The sequence below is a fragment of the Humulus lupulus genome, chromosome 4, assembly GCF_963169125.1.
Source record: "Humulus lupulus chromosome 4, drHumLupu1.1, whole genome shotgun sequence".
In the NCBI taxonomy this organism is placed as follows: domain Eukaryota; kingdom Viridiplantae; phylum Streptophyta; class Magnoliopsida; order Rosales; family Cannabaceae; genus Humulus; species Humulus lupulus.
In genome coordinates this window covers 225,028,965-225,052,913 of record NC_084796.1, presented here as the reverse complement: position 1 = coordinate 225,052,913, position 23,949 = coordinate 225,028,965, and positions in this window count along the sequence as shown.

The following is a 23,949-nucleotide window of genomic DNA, read 5'->3' as shown; positions in this document are numbered from 1 at the left end:
GCTGAGTCCCAGGTTTGTAGGTCCATTTGAGATCCTGGAGAGGATTGGTCAAGTGGCTTACAGGCTAGCTTTGCCTCCAGCGTTGTCGGCCGTGCATAATGTATTCCATGTATCCGCTCTTCGGAGGTATGTATCTGATGAGAGACATATTTTGAGTTATGAAGATCTGGAGCTTGAACCAGATCTCTCCTTTGAGGAGCAGCCTGTTCAGATACTTGATCAAAAAGATAAAGTCCTCAGGAACAAGACAATACCTTTGGTTAAGGTATTGTGGAGGAACAGCAAGGTCGAGGAGGCGACCTGGGAGCTGGAGTCAGAAATGCGGAGTCAGTATCCCGAGCTATTCAGGTAAATTTCGAGGACGAAATTTCTATAAGGAGGGGATAGTTGTAATGCCCCAGATTCCCTATTTTGTTTAATGGCTGGATTAGTAGGCCGGGAGGGCCATAACTGTTTAATTATGCCATTAAATGTGTTTATTCATGTTTATGAGAATTATATTATAATATGATGTTAAATGCATGCATGTGAGTCCACATTTGTTTACAGGGGTGTTTTGGTAATTTTCCCCGTTGAGGGTATAATTGTATATTTGTATGTGCGTTAATGATATATTGTGAGACCACATTATAATGTGGATTGGTTCGAGTATTCCGACATGAGACGGTCGTTGAACGGGATTTATCGGTTTGGTCATAACAGGTTTGTGCTCGGGGCTCGGGGTGAGTCTCGGGGTGTTACTAATGACTATAGCGTTACCGGGGATTTTAGGGTAACGGGATATGAATTATTGGTGTTTGAGGATTTTGAGATTAGCGGGAATTGGGAAGCGTTAATTATAATTAACGGGATAGGCGGAAAGTACCAATTTTTCCCTTGAGGTGGCTTTAGAGGCTTAAGATGACACAAGGGTATTTTGGTCTTTTTGGGAGGATATATGTGACTTTAGTGGCTTAGAAGGCTGTAGAATAAACAGAACAAAACAGAGACACTTCCTCATCCTTCCCGTACATTATCTTCTTCACTTCTCCTTTGAGGGTTTTGAGTTCTTGGTGGGGATTCAAGCTAGGGAAACTTAAAGGCTGGGTTGGAGACTTGGTTCAGCTTGTAAGGGAGGTCCAAAACCGGTTTCAAGGTGAGTTTTAGCCTTTGGTTTCAGGTGTTGCTCTGTTTTCGTTTTGGTTTTCAATTCATGAGTTTTGATGTGGGAAGTGAGAATCAAAGGGGGTTTTAGTGTTAGTTTGATTGGGGTTTGATGAGAGCGAGCTAAGGGTGTTGTTTAGGGGTTTAATTATATGTTTGGAAGAGGTTTTATGAAGGTTTGAAGGACTGGTTTGAGAGGAAATCGCACAGGGGAAAAACTGGTTCGTGCGTGGGCATGCTGCTGTTCTGGGCTGGGCGCCGCGGCGCAGCAGGAGTGCGCCACGGCCCTTGGCGTTTAGCAGGCAGGGAGCCCTCTCTGTTTGAGGGCGCGCCGCGGCGCAGCAGGGGAGGGTCGCGGCCCTTAAGGCCAATTTTGTCAAAATGTGGTTTTTAGCTTAGGGATTCAAACCATAGGCCTCGGGGTTGGACCTAGTACCCGATTGGGTAGTATTTGATGTCTCGGGGGCTGGGATTTGGTTTGGGAACCCTCAGTTATCACTTTTATTGATAAATTCTATAATTTGGTTATGACCAGGTGACCGTTAAGGAATTTAAAGGTTGATCGTTCTCAGGGGTCGTTCATATAATAATTCTCACTCGAACCAGAGGTAAGAAAACAGTGTATGAATACAGTTGCACCCTGTATAGGTATATGACATGCATGGTTTGATATTGGAGCATGTTGGTTGGTATATGTGGACGTGGATTGCATATTAAGTGCTGATATACGTTGATTACCTGTTTAAGACACTGACTAGTCAGGGACCGACTCTAAAGTCGAGAATCTCGCATTGAATGGCTCTATGGCATTAATGCTAGACCGACCTTAGGGTCGAAGAACTTATAAGCGCTTGCCTGGTCTACGACCAGATGACTATAGCCAAGGTATATGACCCCGGTGACTGTTTGTCACGAGGCTAAGGGACGTGTCCATAGTTTCGACTCTAGAGTCGTGGGGAAGGTTATGTTGGTGACCAATCACCATGCACCTGTCCTGAACAAACTTATGAAAGGATCACTTATTAGTTAAGCCTGGTGACCCTATCGTCACATGGCTAGAGGGAACGATGCTCATTATTGTGACTTTTGGCTATTGTCACCTATTTGTTGGACTGATAGTCCTGAATGGTTATTATGATCATTGTTGATATTATATCATGTTTTATTAAGTTTTCTTGCTGGGCCTTGGCTCATGGGTGCTATGTGGTGCAGGTAAAGGGAAGGAAAAGCTTAACCAACCCTGAGTGGGGAGCTTGGGCGGTGTGGTGTACATACAGGGCCGCTTGACCGCCACGGTCAAGGTGTTCTCAGAGGGACTAGGGGTTTACCCTATTTTTGCCGCTTAGGCCGGCGGGGACTGTAAATCTGAAACAATAGCAACTCTTTTGTATTACAAACTACTTGTAAACATTTTGAAAGGCTCATGAGCAGTTTATTTACTTAATGAAATGTACCATTTCCATTTTACTGATTTTCACCTTAACCTGATAATAACACTTAGATCACGTTTTTAACCGAAGGACTCGGGTAACGAGTCAAATTTCCGGTTCACTGTTCACCGTAACTGTTCTGGGGTAGCCAGGGCATTACAGAAAATCAATGAGTTTAGTTCTGATGTTAGAGTCCAATCGTGATCCGATTTGGACTTTGTGGTCTGGGAAGTCCTTATGTATTTGAACTTCGTCCAACTCCTCCATGTCTGGTTGGTTCATCTGGGAGTCTGTCTGTCTGTCTTCGTGTATTTTCTATAACTGAGCGGGTTTGGCCTTCATGGTAGTCTGGTAACATGCTCTTGAGTCTTTCTGTTGGCCTTTGATCTCTTTTACGCCCCATTTAGTTGGGAACCTTAGAACTTGGTGGTATGTTGAAGGGACTTCCTCCATTTCATGTATCCATGGTCGACCTAGTATCACGTTGTAAGCAAACAGAGAGTCTACTACCAGGAATCTTGTGCACAGATTGACTCCTTCGACATAGACAGGTAGCTTGATCTCTCCTAGTGTGTTCTTTTGCTCTCCACTAAAACCGATGAGGATTGTAGTCTTCTTTGTGATCTTTGGTTCATCTATCCCCATTTCCCTGAGAGCACTTAAAAATAAAATGTTAGTTGAACTGCCATTATCAATAAGTTTACGTTTAGTAAGACAATTAGCAATATAAAGTGCAATAACAAGAGCATCGTGATGCGAGTTGAGGAGTCTGGTTCACTCTGTTGTTGAGAAACTGATGGGTTGAGCTGGTAGGTTGATGGTATTCTTCTCTGTCCCACTGGACTCTCCTTTGATCCAGCTGGTCTGCCTGGCATGTCTTTTGGCCGTTGAATGGGTGACTCTACTTACCTCAAAGCCACCAGTTATTACGTTTACTGTCCGTTCATGAGTAGGTGGCTTCGGCGGGGTTACTTCTCTTTGGACGACTGGCTTGTCTGCCTCCTGCATGAGTGTTCTTTTGCCTTTGTCTGTGAGCAAGTCAGTCAGGTGACCACGTCTTAATAGGTTGGATACTTCGAGTCATAAGGCAATGCATTCATCCATTCGGTGACAATGGTCATTGTGGAACTCACACCATTTTGTTTTGTCTCGCTGGTCAGATGGAGTCCTCATCCTTTCTTGTCATTTCACTTTGTCTCCGAGTCCTTTTAGTATGCCAACGACTTCGGCTGGTGAGATTGAAAGGTTGTATTCTAGTATCTTTGGTCCATCTTGGAGATGTGTCTCGGGCGACCGGTTGTACACCCTCCTTCTGTTCTCTGATCTACTATGATACAGGTATGGCTCAGATCGTCTGTTACTCTGTCGTCTGTCTACCCTTGAGTCTCTTCGAGAGTCTTTCCTTGGTGAAGAGTGATAATAGTTAGCTTCATCCTCCTTCCATTTGATCTGTGCCTAGGTCTTGGCTAGAACTTCTTCCATCATCTTGCAAGGATACTTGGTAAGTTCTTTATATAGGTCTGAATCGTAGTGGAGTCCTTTACGGAAGGTTGAGATGGCGATGGCGGTGTCCTAATTACAATGGGTTATAGACACCTTCTCCACGTTGAAGCGGCCTACGTACTCTCATAAAGGCTCACCCCATCGTTGAACTATGATGTAGAGGTCTTCTGCAAACTTTTCAAGTTTCTTGCTACTAGCAAACTGCTCAACAAAAGTGTCAGTCAGTTGTGCAAAAGTAGAAATATAATTATTAGGTAAATTAGTATACCACTGGAGGGCTGGTCCAATCAGACTAGAACCAAACCCCTTACACATGCATGCTTCCCTCATGTCGCGTGGAATGGCAACGGTGAACATTCTCTGCCTATATTGTGCGATGTGATCATCGGGATCGGACGTTCCATCAAACATCTTCATGTGGGGGAAGCTGAACTTTTTCGACATTTCGACCATGGCTATACATCAATGAAAGGTGAGTTAGCGCAGCAGCTTGCTGGACTCTTTTTAATAGGGGCTGGCATTCTAGGAATCCGTTGGATAAGTGCTTCCATCTTGACCAATTTACGAGCCAGCTTAGGATCTTGGATTGGAAATGAGCTTATGGTTGCTTGACGGGCTGGCTCGCTCATGACTGGGTGATTCAATCCGATTGTCTGCTGCTCAGGTATATTTTCACTAGCTCCAATGATGGTCTGGCTGGCTCCAACGGTAGGCTGACTAACACCTAGAACCTGCTGCTATCTGAGTCCAGTGGTTGGCTGACTGGCTCCTGGAATCTGTTGCTGCAAGCTACCGAGGCTGGCTGGTTAACTCCTAGAATCTACTGCAGTCCGGGCGTAGATGAATGTCTATGTTCAGTCATGGCTACCTGTTCACCTGTATTGACAATAGAATTTTGAATGTTAGACATGGTGGGTGGAGTTTGATAATTCCTTACCAAGGGTGATGAAACTATCTGACTCGGTCCATCACTATTAGAGATAGGGGTGAGGTCACCCAAAGGTTGCATAGGACTAACTGGGCCTTGGAAGCAGGATGGCTGAACCTTAGTGGCTTGAGAGGACATGGCCTCCATTCGTATGAGCAGGTCAACATTCTCAGCTTCGAGCCTCCTCAATTTCTCGCGTTCATCATTCATCTGGGCAGTAAGAGCAGCGAGTTGGGAAGACAGATTGAGTGTCTCAGTCACGTCTGACATGGCTCTCAAGTGAACTCCTTGATCTCTTTGTCGATCGTCTGATTGCTAGGGCCCCACGGTGGGTGCCAAATTGTAGATGTGACTTCCTACAATTGATTAGATGGGCACCAGCAACCTGTCAAGAACAAAGAGAGAGACGAGAGTTCAATTGGGAGCACCGAGAGGGTGTCAACCAAAGGGACTCCGACGCTCAAGTTAGTCGAGTTGTAATGAAAGCTTAATTGAAAGTAACAAAACTATAATGAAAATAACGATATAATGATGGATGGATGAGTAGTAGGATGGTCAGAGTGACGACAGAGACGACGGCGAAATTCAACGATCGAGTCAAGTCCGGTTGGGCCAGACCAGGTTGATTGATTCAACTTGCCTGACTGGATCGCTTGGAGAGAGTAGCACTTCGTTTCAGTAAGAGAGTAAAGTAGAATAAAATTGTTATCAGATGCCCCGTTCTCAACCCTTGAGGGTTTTATTGTAATGACCCAACTAATTCTAAAACTGTGGACCATTAAAACTAATATACATAGACATTATTTTCAAGAAAACATACATAAGAAATATTCACAACTTTATTAGAAAACTCTAAAGTAAAAGTTGAAGTGCATAAATTCGGGGTATGGGATCCCATTGTTTAAAAATAAAACATAACTTTAAACGTTAATGAAATTGTTTACAAAGCTAAATGCGGAAAATACATAAAAAAAAAACATAATAAAAAGACTGAAAATAACGTCGTCCTCAAATCGTTCACGCAGTCCATCGAATCCATTCTTCCTCAATACACAAGCCAAGCTACCATGAATCCTTCCGCCGCCATATCTATTTTCCTACATACATAAAAATAAAGGAATGAGCCTAATGCCCAGCAAGGAAAATCTACTAATAACATAAAACATATACATAAACTATATCATAAACATATGCTATAATGGCCATTATACTACTATGGCCATTATACTACTTGCGACTTGTTAACTAAACAAGTCATATGCCCAATAGATTTATGGGGCTTGCTAGCCAAGCAAGTCATATGCCCATAATTTACTGGGGCTTGTTAGCTATACAAGTCATATACCCAAGGTCTATAAACATACTATACATAATGTAAACATAACATAACATAAGATAACATAACATAAACATAACATATCATATAGACATATATAATTCTATCCTATTTTCCTTACCAATACCAGGATATGAGAACAAGGACGGGATAAGGAACACTCCTAAAACCAACAATAAGAATGTGAGTATTTCTAAATAAAGAGATGATAAAGAAATGAACTAAACCATCAAGATGAAGCTTACCAAAAAGAAACCTTAAGTTCAAAGAACTTAAATACCTAACCAAGAATTGAAAACAATGAGTTAGGATCTGAATGGAAACTAAAGAAAACTAAAGAAACATACAAAAATGAAATTAAGATTAGGAATACATTTGGATGTACTAGAACTGAACTATACCTCGATATAGAAAAACACACTATTTATCTTACTTCCCAAGTGTTTATAAAGCTTAAAATGATAAAGCTTATATCCCAACCCAAGTGTTTATCACTCTATAGTAACCCTAGCAGCTTGAAGGCTCTAAACACAGCTTGAAGATTGAGAGAAATGGCTGGGTACTAGGTGTTGACCGCGTTTTGGACAACGACGTGTAGACGTCAAAAACGATAAAAACCTTCAAGACAAATAAATGACACAGACGATTTTTATAGTGGTTCAGGCCCAATGTGTTGGTAATAGCCTAATCCACTTAGAGTTGTGATTATAGATCTGCACTCAAGATCAGATGAACCTGAGTCAACTGAGTTTCTTCAGTGCAGATTACAAGAATACAAGAATTCTCTCAAATACAAGTATTCTCTCTCTCTAGAAAATAAGAATTCAATCAAAAGTTCAAAAGTCCTTTTTATGATGCCATAAGCCTTGTATTTATAGGCTCGGGATCGTACAGATGGTATCCCCCCATAATCGGGATATTTTGTTATTCTCATTATATTTAATTTACAATAATATTCATAATATAACAATATACTATATTCATGGGATAAACTAAGAGATTCCCGCACAAGCCAAGACCGATTCTTGTTGAAGCCATTTCTGGGATCTCTTGCGTAGCCCTGCTCTGTCTAGTCGATCCATATCACATTCAGGCTGGTCGGCCAAACTTTCACTGGGCAGACACGCACCTAACTGGGCAAACATGCACTTAACTGGGCAGACATGCACTTGGATGGGCAGACATGCACTTGACTGGGCAGACATGCACTTGGCTGGTCGGACATGGTCATGACTGGTCGGCCAAGGTCATGCCTGGGCAGACAAACACATGACTGGTCGGACATGGTCATGCCTGGGCATACAAACATGTGACTGGTCGGACATGGTCATGCCTGGGCAGACAAACACATGACTGGTCGGACATGGTCATGCCTGGGCAGACAAACATGTGACTGGTCGGACAAGGTCATGCCTAGGCAAACAAACATGTGACTGGCCAGTCAAAAATTCTTCACTGGTCTACCGGGTCACTCCTAAGCCAGATCACCCAACCATTCCTTGTCATTTGTCATTTCTATTGCCACGTCATCGAACTCCAATTTTTGGGGATAACATTTGCCCCCCAAGTTTATTATATGATATACTCACATAATAAACTTTTATTCTAGCAAAATGCTTTTGAGGTCATCCAAAAGCTTCCATTCGGTCGATAACTTTCACGTAATCCCACAATTGAACTTGTCTTTTGATTTCTTCAAATTCTATTTTTTGATCTTGTGGTAGTATCCCATGAGTAAGAAAACATGTTTGTACCCCATGTCCTTGAGATTTATTGTCCTTTTGGACCTTATAGCCAATTGGTCATTATTTTTTCTAACCACTCGGACAATGGGTATGCCCCAAGCTGCTCGGATGTAAAAGATTTAGTCTTGAATTTTTATGCCCACTGATTGGTCACCTTGATGCCCCTCGGACACCTTGATGCTCCTCGGACATGCACTCCACCATCCGCCAGGACGCGCCCAGCTGCTCGGACAAATACCCCCCCCCCCCACACTGCTCGGATGCAGCCAGCTGCTCGGACTAGCCTCCAGCCGATCGGACATCACGGCATCCGCCCAGCCATCACGCGCATCTGCTCGGACTAGACTCCAGCCGATCGGACATAATGGATACGTATCCCTCAACTCGGATACCACCAACTGATTGGACAAAGAGGCCCAGCTCCTCGGACGCTTGCCAGCAACACCTCGAGTGTACCACTACTCGGACACGCATATACACGGCCACCCGATCGGCCATCACCATCTGCTCGGACAGCAGGCGCAACTTCTTGGCACTCTCGGACATACCCGATGCAGCCGCTCGGGCATACACACCCGTCCGATCGGTCATGTGTACTGCTCGAACACATGAATGCCCCCAAGCATTTTAGACATCAAAGTCTCTTTTTTCCTCATGCACTCTATATTCTTACTTCTTAAAAATGTTTATCTAAGTAGTAAAAATAAATATATTTTTTTTGAACTGGCTAATTTGTTTGATTCACTCCAGGGACTCATCGATGTTATTCATGCTAAACAACAGAGTTTCCTACTCGACCAGTGATATATGATTAGCCGACCAGGGAAGTTGTATCTCTTCTCCCGACCAGGAAAACTTTGCACCTGATAAGCTAAACCTTGTACCTGGCTAATAGTTTGCTCTTTATTCTTGTGAAGACAATTATTGCTTAGCAGCTTTGATATTTCTCTCTTACAGCTGAGTTGTTGGCATTTATACTTTACTTTTCTTTGTTAACTTAAAACATTCTAAGTCTTTTTTAGACTTAAAAAGTTATAAGTTTTTTGTGAATAGTAAAGTCACTCTGGTGTATGCCTTATATTTTCACATGAGTACTTAGTTTTCTAACTTAGAAATTTTAGACATTTCATAATTCCATACTAAGTATACTTTCTCACACTCTTATTGCTCTAACATTTTATGAGCATAATGTTTATTGTCACACGAATATCTGCTTCTAACTTGAAATTTTAAAAAATTCCAAGTTACTTAAGCTTTATCAAACAAGTTAGCTTAATGGCCTTTTTGGACTTCGAAAATTTACAAGTCAGCCTAAAAACAGATATATTAACTCGTGCTCTTATTGCCTATGTTAAATTATACACCAGTATACCCCATGTGCCCCCCAGGTGATCGAGGGTTGAAAGATCCTTAGTCACTTGCTACTTGACCGAATCTGTTCGAGCAGTTAATTACTCATGAAACACATAGAATATATGGAAAATATTCGAGCAATTGAACACTGCTTGAACATATCGACCAGTTGAACACTGTCTGATTTTACCGACCAGTTGAACACTGCTCGTATAACTAACACACATGCATATTTGTAGCAAGAATCGACCACGCTGGGCGCAGTCTCTTTTATTACTCGTAAATTAAAAAGGAAAAAACATGTCTAATAACGAGTCTTAAACAACCAAAATTGTTCAAAAATAAAATGATTGGTTAGCAAATAACCAGCTCATAAACCAAACTTAAATAATAAGTCAAACAACTTAAAATCAAGCTACCACTATGAAAGCAGTATTTAGAAATAATATATTCACAAACGTTCGCCATTCCAGTGGCTCCTGATCCTAGCACTCCTGCTCAGGATACTTCTCCTTTGCTTCGTTGCTTTCCTCAGCCAAGTGTGGACCTCCACATATAGTGTCTAAAGAAAAGTCCACAGGTCCGGGCTGCAAGGGTGGAGATCTTTGTCGCTTGAAACCAAGATTGTTGCTACCTCCTTCTCCTTGGGGTGTCTCTACCCAGTACTTCCTCAACTTGACCGACCGGAGAAGAAATTCTATCTCGTCCTTGAGGTGATTGCATTCATTCGTGTCATGACCATAATCTCCATGGAAACGACAAAACTTATTCATATCTCTCTTCCTCATCTCTTTCCTGATGGGGGGAGGCTTCTTGTAGGGAACCTCTTCATGACTAGCAAGATATATTTCTGCTCGGCTGGTCGAGAGAGTGGTGTAGTTAGTGAACTGAGGCTCATACTTGGTTGGCTTTTCATTTGAACTCAACTTTACATTCTTTTCCTCATGGTGGTCAGACCCGTTATTTCCACGTTTCTTTCCACCATCCTTAGGAGAGTCAGTTGATCCGCCAGGATTGTTTATGAAATTCTCCTCTTTCTCGATTGCATCATCTAATTTCATATACTTGTCTGCTCGGTCAAGAAATTGTTGAAGTGTTGAAATTGGATTTCTATGTATACTATCCCACAAAGGGCTCCAATAAGTTATCCCAGGAGATATGGCAACCATCTTCCCCTCGTCTCCTACAGCAGTTGCTCTATTGGCTTCTTTCATGAATCTCTGTATATAATTCTTTAGAGACTTATCCTTTCCTTGTTTGATATCTGCCAAGTGGTTGGCATAAACTGGTGGAGTCCGGGCAGTGTTGAATTGTCTACAAAACTCCTTCATGAATGCTTCCCAAGAGGTAATGGAGTTTGGCTTAAATTTCCAATACCATTCCTGGGCAGTATCCGACAATGTAGTCGGGAAAACTCTACACTAATAATCGTCACTTACTCCGAGCAATTCCATCTGGTCCTCAAACTTCCCAATATGTCTGATGGGATCTGCCTTTTCTGTATATACTGGCAGAACCGGTGCTTTATATTTTGCCAGTGGCTGGGCTGCTCTAATCCGGGCACAAAATGGGCTGTCACTCCGGTGGTCTATCGCATCTATCCCGGAAGGTCGTTTTGACAAACCTTGTACTGCAGCTGCTAGTACATCTAGCTGGGCTTGGATGGCTGGTGAAACTGATGAAGTTCCAAGATCTTGACCGCCTGGTCGGGCATTACCATCTGGCGCGCTGTCGTCAAGTATTTCTACTTGACTGGCAGGGCGGTCCAGATTTTGCCCTTCGACCGGGACGGTCCTCCTCTTGTTGGTGATAACATCCCTTAGATCCCTCCAGGAAGCATGCTCTCCTGCCTGATCAAACACCGTACTTTTCAATTTTCCAGAGGGCTTACTATGCGGGACTTTCTCTCTTCTACTACGCTGCTGGTCGGGGTGCAGTGGAGGCCTTTCGGTATGTCCTGGGCAATCTTTCCTTCCTTGTTGGTCATTTCCCTCCTTTTCCTTTGACTGATCGGTGTGATGACTATCAGCCTCATCAAGATCATGCCCATCTTTGAATTGTGAAGTCCTCTTCTCTCGAGGAGTCTTGGTCTGATCCAGCCTGGCTGGAGTCTTTTTACTGCCCGACCGGTGACTCCCTAATCTAGAAGCCTCTGATCGGTGGCTCCTGGAGGGGGTTCTAGAGTGCTCCATTTGCGTCGAGGCAGTTTTGGATCGGTCCCCATCATCTTCCCAACCAGGGGGGTTACTCCTGCTTCTGCCCGGTCCTTGAGAATCGGCTTTGTCAGTGGTCCTTCGACCAGCATCATTATTTCTTGCTCCCTAGGTGGCTGCTTGTGCTGCAGCTTGAGCATTGGCTTGGGCCAATTAGGTAGCCACTTCTAGAGCAAGTGCTGCTTCACGATGTCTCCGGTTGACCTCCTCCAATTGTTGTCTGAGCACTTCGCTTCTGGCCTCCATATCGTGCCTTTGCTGCTCTAAGGCGGCTTTCTTCCTGGCCATCTCTTCAGCGAACGCCTCCTGTCTGGCGTGGAATTGTGCCATCTCCTCCTGGAAGGCCCCCATGGCTTCCTGGAGTTCTTTGACTACTGGAGTCACGTCCTCGAGCATGACCCAAGGCTCAGTCTCATGGTCTTGTGGGCCAGGACCTTTTGATCTAGCAAGCCCTTTAAAGGAGCCTGTCTTCTTGGAGGTCGCATTGGTGCTCTTAGGTGCCATAATACTTCAGGGACCGTCTGTCTTTCTCTTCAGGCTCTCAATGAAAGCACCAAAATGTTGACCGCGTTTTTGGCCAACGACATGTAGACGTCAAAAATGATAAAAATCTTCAAGACAAATAAACGACACAGACGATTTTTATAGTGGTTCAGCCCCAATGTGTTGGTAATAACCTAATCCACTTAGAGTTGTGATTATAGATCTGCACTCAAGATCAGATGAACCTGAGTCAACTGAGTTTCTTCAGTGCAGATTACAAGAATACAAGAATTCTCTCAAATACAAGTATTCTCTCTCTCTAGAAAATAAGAATTCAATCAAAAGTTCAAAAGTCCTTTTTATGATGCCATAAGCCTTGTATTTATAGGCTCAGGATCGTACAGATGGTATCCCCCCATAATCGGGATATTTTGTTATTCTCATTATATTTAATTTACAATAATATTCATAATATAACAATATACTATATTTGTGGGATAAACGAAGAGATTCCCGCACAAGCCAAGACCGATTCTTGTTGAAGCTGTTTCTGTGATCTTTTGCATAGCCCTGCTCTATCTAGTCGATCCATGTCACATTCAGGCTGGTCGGCCAAACTTTCACTGGGCAGACACGCACCTAACTGGGAAAACATGCACTTAACTGGGCAGACATGCACTTGGCTGGTCGGACATGGTCATGACTGGTCGGCCAAGGTCATGCCTGGGCAGACAAACACATGACTGGTTGGACATGGTCATGCCTGGGCATACAAACATGTGACTGGTCGTACATGGTCATGCCTGGGCAGACAAACACATGACTGGTCGGACATGGTCATGCCTGGGCAGACAAACATGTGACTGGTCGAACATGGTCATGCCTGGGCAGACAAACATGTGACTGGCCAGTCAAAAATTCTTCACTGGTCTACCGGGTCACTCCTAAGCCAGATCACCCAACCATTCCTTTCCATTTGTCATTTCTATTGCCACGTCATCGAACTCTAATTTTTGGGGATAACACTAGGTCATATTTATAGAATTCAAGGAGTGAAAAGATCTTCTTTTAGCTTGAATAAAATAATGAATGTAAATTGAAAATTATTTGAATATTCGTTCATCAGAGGCTTAAGACTCGGTCAAAACACTCAGAGGCTGGTCAAGAGGTTAAGGAATGAATTGAGCTCGGTTTCAAAATCATTTGAAAACATAACCATAGGGTCGATATATTGCCTGGGCTTATGACCTGAGTGCTAGTCAATTAGTTTGTGCGAAGTTCACGTGTTTTTCGTATTCCCCGTGTGGCGATACATCGGCTTCTAGGCTGCGATATATCAGCATGCGTGAATATATTAAACACGTAATTGCACAGTTTCAGCATAATTGTATTGATTAATCAGGTTTGACTGAGTAATACGAGATTCCAGCAAGTTCTGGAAGGGTCTAGAGCTTCTAGAAACTTCTATTTTTGAATTATCCACTTAAAAATGCTTAATTCCTCAAATAAACAAGACTATGACAAATGTCATGCTCTTAATGGTCTTGGAAGGTTCTATAGTTTTCTAGAACTTTCTTTTATTTAAACTATAGTTAAATCCTTAAATAAACCTGCACACGACAAGTGTCATGATCTTATTAATTATATCTAAACCTTATAGTATAATAAATGACATCTTTATAATCATCTAAATTAATCAAACCTTATGTTATAATTAATATTCTTAAACTATGGGTTAAACTTATAAAATCTATAAGTGTTGCTACGAGTGTTCAACTAAGTCCCGACTTGAGCCAAAATCCACAGTAATAAACATACTATAACTACTACTAGCTACTACTACTACTACTACTACTAACTAGCTAAGTAAATTCTGGGACTCTGCAATTCTCCCCTACTACAAAGAATTTCATCCTCAAAATTTACTTACCAAACAAATCCGGATACCGAGCTTGCACGTCCTCCTCCAACTCCCACGTTGCCTCCCGTTCATAACTATTACTCCATAGGACTTTGACGATCGGCATACTTTTGGACCGTAACTGCTTCATCCCTCTATCTAGGATGCTAATCGGTCGTTCCTCGTAACTCAAGTCTTTCTGGAGTGCTATCATATCATACCTGAGGAATTGAGATGGGTCTAACACATACTTACGCAGCATCGAGATGTGGAAAACATTGTGACTATCTGATAATGCTGGCGGTAGGGCTAATCTATATGCAACTGCTCCCACTTTGTCCAATATCTCAAAAAGACCTATAAACCAAGGACTAAGCTTGCCTTTCTTCTCGAACTGCTTCACACCTTTCATAGGAGATATCTTTAAGAAGACTTTATCTTCGACTTTGAATTGCACATCACGTCGCTTGGCACCCACATAACTTTTATGACGGCTTTGAGCAGTGAGCATGCGCTTTCTAATCAGCGCTACAGCTTTCTGAGCTTTTCTAACATCTTTGGGGCCAAGAAGATGCATTTCTCCTACCTCACCCCAATGCAACGGTGATCGACACCTTCTTCCATAAAGTTACTCATAAGGCGCCATCCCGATTGTTGACTGGTAGCTATTGTTGTAGGAGAATTCTATTAGCGGTAAGTACTTATTCCATGATCCTCTGAAATCAAGTACACAAGCGCGCAACATATCTTCTAAACTTTGTATGGTACACTCGAATTGACCGTCGGTCTGAGGATGAAATGTTGTACTAAGACTTAACTTAGTACCGATGGCTTACTGTAAGCTTCCCCAAAATCTCAATGTAAACACCGATCCTCAATCGGATACTATTGTCTTAGGGATTCCATGCAACCGTACTATCTCTTGGACATAAATGTCTACGTATTGATCTACTGTGTCTGAAGTCTTGACAGGTAGGAAATGAGCTGACTTGGTTAGTCTATCTATTACTACCCAAGATGAATCATACTGCTTATTCATTCGTGGCAAACCCGTCACAAAATCCATGGCTATAGCATCCCATTTCCATTCTGGTATGCTAAGTGGTTGCAATAAGCCTGCAGGCCACTGATGCTCTTCCTTCACTTGCTGGCATAGAAAAAATTTAGACACAAATTCCGCTATATCCTTCTTCATTCCTGGCCACCAATATATTGCCTTAATGTCGTTAGTCATCTTGGTCGACCCTGGGTGAACTGAGTATGGGGTACTGTGCGCTTCGTCTAAGATCTTCATCTTAATTCTTTTATCATTTGGCACACATACACGATCCTTATATCTTAATAACCCCTGCCCTGATATCAAGAAATATGTGGCCTTACCTTCTTTAACTGCATCCATATGCACTACTAATGTGTCATCATGCCCTTGCCCAATCCGTATATCTTCTAACAGACTTGACTGGATAGACAAGTTAGCCAGCTTACCGATGAATACTTCTATTCAGGCATGGATTAGGTCCTGGTGTAGTGGCTTTTCTATTCCGGCTAGTACTGCTAGACTTCCATAACTCTTTCTACTCAGCGCATCAGCAACTACGTTTGCCTTTCCCGGGTGGTATAGGATTTCGCAGGCATAAGCCTTCACTAGTTCTAACCACCTGCGCTGCCTCATGTTGAGCTTCTTCTGAGTGAAGAAATACTTTAAGCTTTTGTGGTCCGTATAAATCTCACACCGCTCTCCATAAAGATAATGACGCCATATTTTCAACGCAAATACCACCGCTGCCAACTCCATATCGTGAGTTGGATAGCGTTGATCGTACTCCTTCAACTGCCTTGAGGCGTAGGCTATCACCTTGTCATTCTGCATCAGCACGCAACCCAACCCTTGCTTCGACGCATCACAGTAGACTACAAACTTGTCGTTGGGTGTTGGTACACAGAGTACTGGTGCTGAGCATAGCTTATCTTTAAGCAACTGGAAGTTGTCTTCACACTTATCAGTCCAATTGAACCTTTGTTGCTTCCGGGTCAAGTTGGTGAGCGGAGTGGCTATCTTAGAAAAGCCCTCTACAAACCCCCAATAATAACCTGCTAATCCCAAAAAGCTTCTTAGCTCTGATGCGTTCTTAGGTCTTGGCCAATCCTTCACAGCCTCTACCTTAGATGGGTCTACTGCAACTCCGTCCTTTGATACAATGTGGAATGCTACTTGCGAAAGGCAAAATTCACACTTCTTGAACTTGGCATAGAGTTGATGCTCCTTTAGTTGTAACAAGACCAACCTTAAATGCTCCTTGTGCTCGTTTGCGTCCCTAGAGTACACCAAGATATCATCGATGAACACTACGACGAATTTATCCAAGTAGTCCTTAAAGACCCTATTCATTAAATCCATAAATGTGGCTGGAGCATTGGTAAGACCGAAAGACATAACTAAAAACTTGTAATGCCCATAACGAGTTCTAAAGGCTGTCTTGGGAATATCCTCTTCCCGTACCTTGAGCTGATGATACCCGGACCGTAAATCGATCTTTGAAAACATGGTTGCTCCTTGAAGTTGATCATACAAGTCATCAATCTGAGGTAGCAGGTACTCATTCTTAATCGTCACCTTATTCAGCTCACGATAATCTATGCATATCTGCATGCTTCCATCCTTTTTCTTCACAAATAACACCAGTGCTCCCTATGGCGAATGGCTTGGTCTAATGAAACCCAAGTCTAGGAGTTCTTGTAGATGTGTCTTTAACTCCTTGAGTTCGGTAGGTGCCATTCGGTATGGTGCCTTGGAGATAGATTCGGTGCCCGGTACTATTTCGATTGTGAAGTCAATTTCTCGAGTCGGCGGCAACCCTAGTAAGTCGTCAAGAAATAATTTTGGGAATTCTTTTACAATATTGACGTCTCCAACTTTTTGTGGTGTTTCCTTTACCACATCCGTGATGCTGGGTAAGAATGCTTGACATCCTTTTTCTATCATCCTCTGAGCTTTGAGAGATCATATAAGCGGTGTGTGTAGTCCTGAAACTTGTCCCATAAAGCATAATCTCTGGCCGTCAGGAGTCTCGAACGTTACTTTCTTGCGTTTGCAGTCAATAGTTGTGCCATGCCATGCTAGCTAGTCTATGCCTAGTATCACGTCGAAGTCTTTGATCTCCAATTCTATCAGGTGTCCTTCTAATTCTGCGTCCTCAATCTTGATCGGTATGCCTCGTACTATCCGTGATGATAGGACTACTTTTCCCGAAGGCAACTCTGTTACAAACCTAGTTCTAAATCTTTCACAGGGTTTATTTAATTTCTCTATCATTCCTAACGAGATATACAAATGAGTGGCTCCCGAATCAAATAATACAGAACATACATTATTGAGGATAGAAACTTGACCTGTGACCACTTTATTGCTAGCATCATCTTCTCCTTGGGTTAAGGCAAATACCCTGGCATGAACCATCTTGCCTTCCATTTTCTCCTCTGACTTAAGCTAGGGACATTCTCTCTTTCGGTGTCCTTCCTGACCACAGTTGTAGCTTCCCTTGGTGTTTGCCCGGCATTCACCAGGATGTTTCCTTTGGCACTTAGCACATTGCGGGTATTCTACATAACCCAGCCTATTACCTCCATTGATCGTCTGTGCCCTTTTATCGCTGTCGGACTGCTTATTCTCAGGATGCCTTTTTTTCTGACCATTATTGTTATTGGACTGATTGCAATTGTTGTTGTGGTTGCTCCGACCATTCTGAGGTTGACTTGGTTGTTCAGGCTCAGGCTTATTGGCCTCATCTTTACTAACATTCGCCTGAAGCCTTTCTACTTCTATTGTCGTTTGTAGAACATTGGCATAGGTAGTATTTCCCGGGTTGGCTAGCTTAACCCCTAGCTCAATGTTCGGTCGAAGTCCTCTAACGAACTTGGTCACCCTCAGAAATTCAGTTGGAACCATTTCTGGTGCAAACTTGGCTAATCGGTCGAACTATCAAGTATATTCTGCCACTGATAAACTCTCTTGCTTCAGACCAGCGAACTCCTCAACTCTTGAAGCGATGACTGCCGAATCATAGTACTTTTTGTGGAACAGTTCCACAAATCTGGTCCAAGTCATGGTGGCAACATCGTGAGTCTGTTGAACTAAATCCCACCATATTCTAGCATCTTTCTTGAGCAAAGACGAAACGCAGGATATGCGGTCCGCGTTGCCAAGATTCATGTGTGTCAGGATCGGCTCCACATTTCTGAGCCATTCTTCCGCCTCGAAGGGGTCTGTTGTCCCTTCAAAGTTCGGAGCGTGTTGCTTACGAAACCGCTCATAAATTGGCTCCAGGTACTGAGCTGGGTATGGCGTATATTTCGCCATTGGCCATCCCCCATATGGACCAACTTGATGGGGTGCTAGGGCCATTTGCTGAGGCTATGGTGGCTGAGGCTGAGGCTGGGCCTGTTGTCGATGTTGCTGCAGTAATTCCTCAACTTGCTATCGCAGTCTGGCAATTTCCACAGTGTTGTCAACCGACGGCAACGGCGGCTGCAGCGCACTTCGGTTGGCAGTAGCACGCACTCCCCTTCTGCGAACTGGAGGGGATTCATTGCTCTCAGGAGCAGCATTAAAGGCATTGGCATTGGTGCGAGCAATGCCTTCAAGTGGAGATATCTCATTTTTCTTCATCGGTATTCGATTAAGAATGTGACAAGCGGTTAAAATCGCTTCACCCCATAAGTTGAAGTTCAACTTAGAAAACACCAACATAGAATTTATCATCTCTGGATAAGTCCTATTTTTCCTTTCGACAACACCATTATGTTGTGGTGTATAAGGTGCAGTGCACTCATGAATTGTACCATTTTCTTCACAAAATATATTGAATTCATTAGAGAAGTACTCTCCTCCTCTATCACTTCTTAGCACCTTAATCTTTTTATTTAGTTGATTTTCAACTTCTAATTTATACAATTTAAAAGCATCAAAAGTTTCATCTTTATGCTTTAAAAGAAACACATAGGTATATCTACTAAAATCATCTATAAAAGTAAGAAAATACCTTTTACCACCTCTAGTTAAAACACCATTTAATTCACAAAGATCACTATGGATTAAATCTAGTATATTAGATGATCTTTCTACACTAGGAAATGGTTTCTTAATCATTTTTGCCTTAATACATGTTTTACATTTACCATTGTAACGACCCAACTTATTCTAGACTTTGGACCATTAATAACTACTATACACAGACACTAATCTTAAGAAAACATACATATGAAATAATCATAACTTTATTACAAATTGTAAAGCAAAGGTTAAATACATGAAAATTCATTTAGGATAAGGGATCCCATTGTTTTGAAAATATTAAAATAATCATAACTTTATTATAAACTATAAAGCAAAGGTTAAATACATGAAAATTCATTTAGGATATGGGATCCCATTGTTTTGAAAATATTAAAATAATCTTAACTTTAAATCTTAAAAATTCGTTACAAAACAAAGTGCGGAAAACACATGTAAAGCATAATTTTAAATGACTAGAAACAACTTCATCCTCGAATCGTTCACGCAGTCCACCGATTCCATTCTCCCTCAATACACATTCCCAAGATGCCAAGAACCTTTCCGCCGCTATAACTATTTTCCTGCACATATAAAACATAAAGGAATGAGCCTAATGCCCAGCAAGGAAAATCTACTACAAGCATGAAACATAATCATACACATAAATTATATGAACATATATCATATACTATAACACATATATCAAAATTCTAACCCATGTACATGGTAACTATTGGGGTTTGCTAACTAAGAAACTATAAGCCTCAAACTATAATGAGGTTTTCTAGTTAAGCAAATATAAGCCCCAAAAACATAAAAATGTTGGGATTTGCTATATAACAACTATAAGCCCAAAACATAAAAGTGTTAGGGTTTGTTATATAACAACTATAAGCCCCAAAACATGCATATATCATAACACATAAAATCATACTATAGCATAATCATAACACTTTTACATAAACATAGCACATATCACATAAGAACTATCCTATTTTCCTTACCAAAATACCGAGATGATGAGAACAAGGTCGGGATTTTGGAACACTCCTAAAAACCATTAATAGAGAGGTGAGTATTCTAAAAGAAAAGAGATGAAAAGAATGAACTAAACCATTGGGAAGATACTTACCAACAAGAACCTGAAGTTCAAAAAACTTAGATGCCTAACCAAGAATAAATAATACTGAGTTAGGATTTGAGTAGAGAAAAACTATATAAAAAAACTAAGGAAATATACAAAGATGAACTAGGAATAGGAATACCTTTGATTGCTTTATAACCAAACTACACCTCGAAACTAAAATACACTATAAATCTTACTTCCCAAGTTTTTGATAAGCTTATAATGATAAAGCTTATAACCCCAACCCAAGTGTTTAACACTCTAAAGTAATCCTAGCAGCTTGTAGGCTCTGAACTCAGCTTGAAGAATGAAGAAATGGTTGGGTACTAGGTCCTATTTATAGAATTCAAGAATGAAAATATCTTCATTTAGCTTGAATAAAATAATGGCTTTTTAATTGAAAAACATTTGAATAATCATTCAGCAGAGGCTGAAGACTCGGTCAAAAAGATTCTGGCTTATCAAGAGGTTTATGGAATAAAATGAGCTTAGTTTCAAAATCATTTGAAAATACAACCCTAGAGCCGATATATCACCTACCATAGGCAATATATCGCCTGGGCTCATATTCCCGAGGCTCGTCGAAATGATCGTGTGAAGTTACGTGTTTTCCGTATCCCTGTATGGCAATATATCGCCCCCTAGAGCTGCGATATATCGGCATAAGCTGAAATATTATACACGTAATTACACTTTTTCAGCCTAATTTGAATTGAGTAAACAGCCTTGACTAAGTCCTTTAACGATTTCAAAGCGGCTGGCAGACTCTAGGATTTTCAAATATTATTCTAAATAAACTATTCCTCAAAAATACTTAATTGCTCATTAAACATACATATGACAAGTGTTATTATCTTATTGGGTCTATCTAAACCTTATAGTATAATAAATATCATCTCCATAATCAATCATATTAATCAAACCTTAGTTTATAATTAATATTCTTAAACTATAGGTTAAACTTATAAAATCTACAAGTGTTGCTACGAGTGTCCAACTAAGTCCCGACTTGAACCAAAATCCACAGTAATAAACATATTATAACTACTACTAGCTATTACTATTACTACTACTATCTAACTAGCTAAGTAAAGTTCTTGGTCTCTACAACCATAGTTTTTAATATTGCATGCAATCATACCAAATTTTACTACTCTTTTCATGGTTGAAAAACCTATATGCGATAGTCTAAGATGCCACAAAAATAGAGAATCATACTCAACTATATAGGAGGAATTAGCATTTTTATTGATAACATTGAAAGTTGCATCATTGGTGCACAATTTAACCATACCCTCACAAGAGTACCCCTTTCCCCAAAATACATTTGATTTGGTAAGTATAAGTTTACCGGACTCAAAAATGGCTTTAATGTTGGGCTTGCCAAGAAAATTAGCACTTACCAAGTTTCTACTCATTTCGGGAACATAAAGTACATTCACTAATGTAACTTTCTTGCCGGAGGTGAAAAATACTTCAATGGTACCTTTGCCAAGTACCTTGGATTTGCCCTCATTGCCCATTTGAATCTCATGGTTGCCCTTTGACTCTTCAAAGGTCTTGAACAATGATTTGTTATAGATGACATGGAAGGTGGCACATGTATCATACCACCACCCTTGGACCGCATTCACCTCACTAAGGGTAGCAACTATGTTTTCCTCATGAGTTGCATTCACCTTAGGTCCTTGTTGGTCTTTTCTATGCCTACACTCTCTAGCATAGTGACCCTTTTTCCCACACACAAAGCAAGGACCTTTCTCGCTCTTAAACATGTTTGGGTTGGTTTTTGGACCCCAAAGGTTTCTCGTTACCCTTTTTCCCTTTGTTTTGGGGATGTTTTGGTTGTGACATCATATTTGCATTGGAAGTCTCTCCATTAGACCCCTCCATAAGTTTATCTCTACATATCGATTCCTCCTCAATTCGAATATGTTTTTGGATTTCCTCCAAAGAATAATCCTCATTTTTATGAAGGATTCTTTTCCTATAGCTCTTCCAAGTTGGTGGTAATTTAGCCACTACAGCACCAACTTGAAAGGCCTCAGGAAGCTCAATATTTAACACTTTCAATTTGTTAACAATTATTTGTAATTCATGTATTTGAGGAAGAATAGGTTTATCACCAAAAAATTTGAAATCAAAGTATTGAGATATCAAAAACTTTTTGGTACCTTCCTCTTCCGCCTTGAACTTTTTCTCAAGTGCATCACATATCTCCTTGGTCAATTTGGTCTCAGTGTAGAGGTCATAGAGCCTATCGGAAAGGGCGTTGAGGATATGACCCCTACAAAGGAGATTGTCCTCCTCCCTCTTCCTTCTTTTCTCCACCTCCTTGGGAGTGTCCTTGTCGGATGGTGTTGAGAGAGGTTCTAGAGTGGATTCTAGAATGTAGGTGATTTTGAGAGTGGTCAAAAGGAATCTCACCTTGTCTTGCCACCTAGTGAAATTGGATCCATCAAACCTATCCAACCTCACTAATTCTTGATTCATTATCTTGATGGTCTCACCTTCCATTGAAACAAACAAAGGGATAAGCTTTTGAATGTTAGGAAAATATGTATTTGCCTCAATGGAAATGGTAAGATAATATAACTCTATGCAATAATATTACAAATAAATATAGATTGATTAAATAAGGTTACAACTCTATAACTGAAAGTACAAATAAACAAAAAGAAGAAGAAGAAGAATAGAATAGTGAAAATACAACTCTAAGCAAAAGATTACAAGTAAAGTAAAGGTGTTTGAAACAAAAGAGAAGATTACAACTCTAAACAAAAGTTACAAGTAAATAGAACAAGAGAATAAGAAGAAAAGCAATAGAATAAAATGTAAGAATAGAAACACAAGGAAATTCTCACTTACACAACCTAAGTGAAGAGGGTTGAGGATCACCAACTTGAACAAGGTTTAAAACCTTTGTCCAAAAGCTTATTTCCCCTAACTCAAGCACTAAGGGATCTCTCTCAGATTAAAGGAAAAGCTTTCTGGAATTATCAAGCCTCAAGGTGTTTCTATCCAAGTGCTCTAATGGATAGAAATGTTGTTTCTTTCAAGTGAGCAATAGGCTCCTATTTATAGAGTTTAGAGACACCCTTTGAATTTCAAATTCCACCAAGCCCCATGGCTGGTACCAATGATTAATTGGATTATTATGGAATTAAAAATGAGATTTGGGAGTTATTTTGATTTTTTGAGTCGTTCAACAAAGATTGAAAAAACTGAAGAAAAAAAAATGGTCAGTTTTGGCCTGTGGCTGCAGCCAGGGACATCAGTGGCCGTGGCCACTACTCTCTGTCCCACAGGCCACGGCCACTGACCATTTTCAGCACAAAATTTTGTGATGTTTTTCCAAACGGTTCCAGACCCTCCCAATTGATTTTGCAACCCCCAAAACACATTATTGGGGTTAAAATCATATCTCTAACAGCCATTTCACATATGGCTTTATGAAATTCATCTCAATATTGTGTAACACCAAATTTACACAATAAAGGGTAATATTTGGAAGTTACAAATTTGTAACACCAAATATTTTACATATTTGGATATATCTCATATCTCTAAATATTGTAACTCTCTATTATATGTTACAATATGTGACACTCTTATTCACATTTATTTAATCTAAAGCATTATATTATAATATAATATAATATTACATTATATTATATTATAAAATAATATAACATCTTGAGCCTCAAAATGCCCTCGAGGAAAATTCGTAAATTTT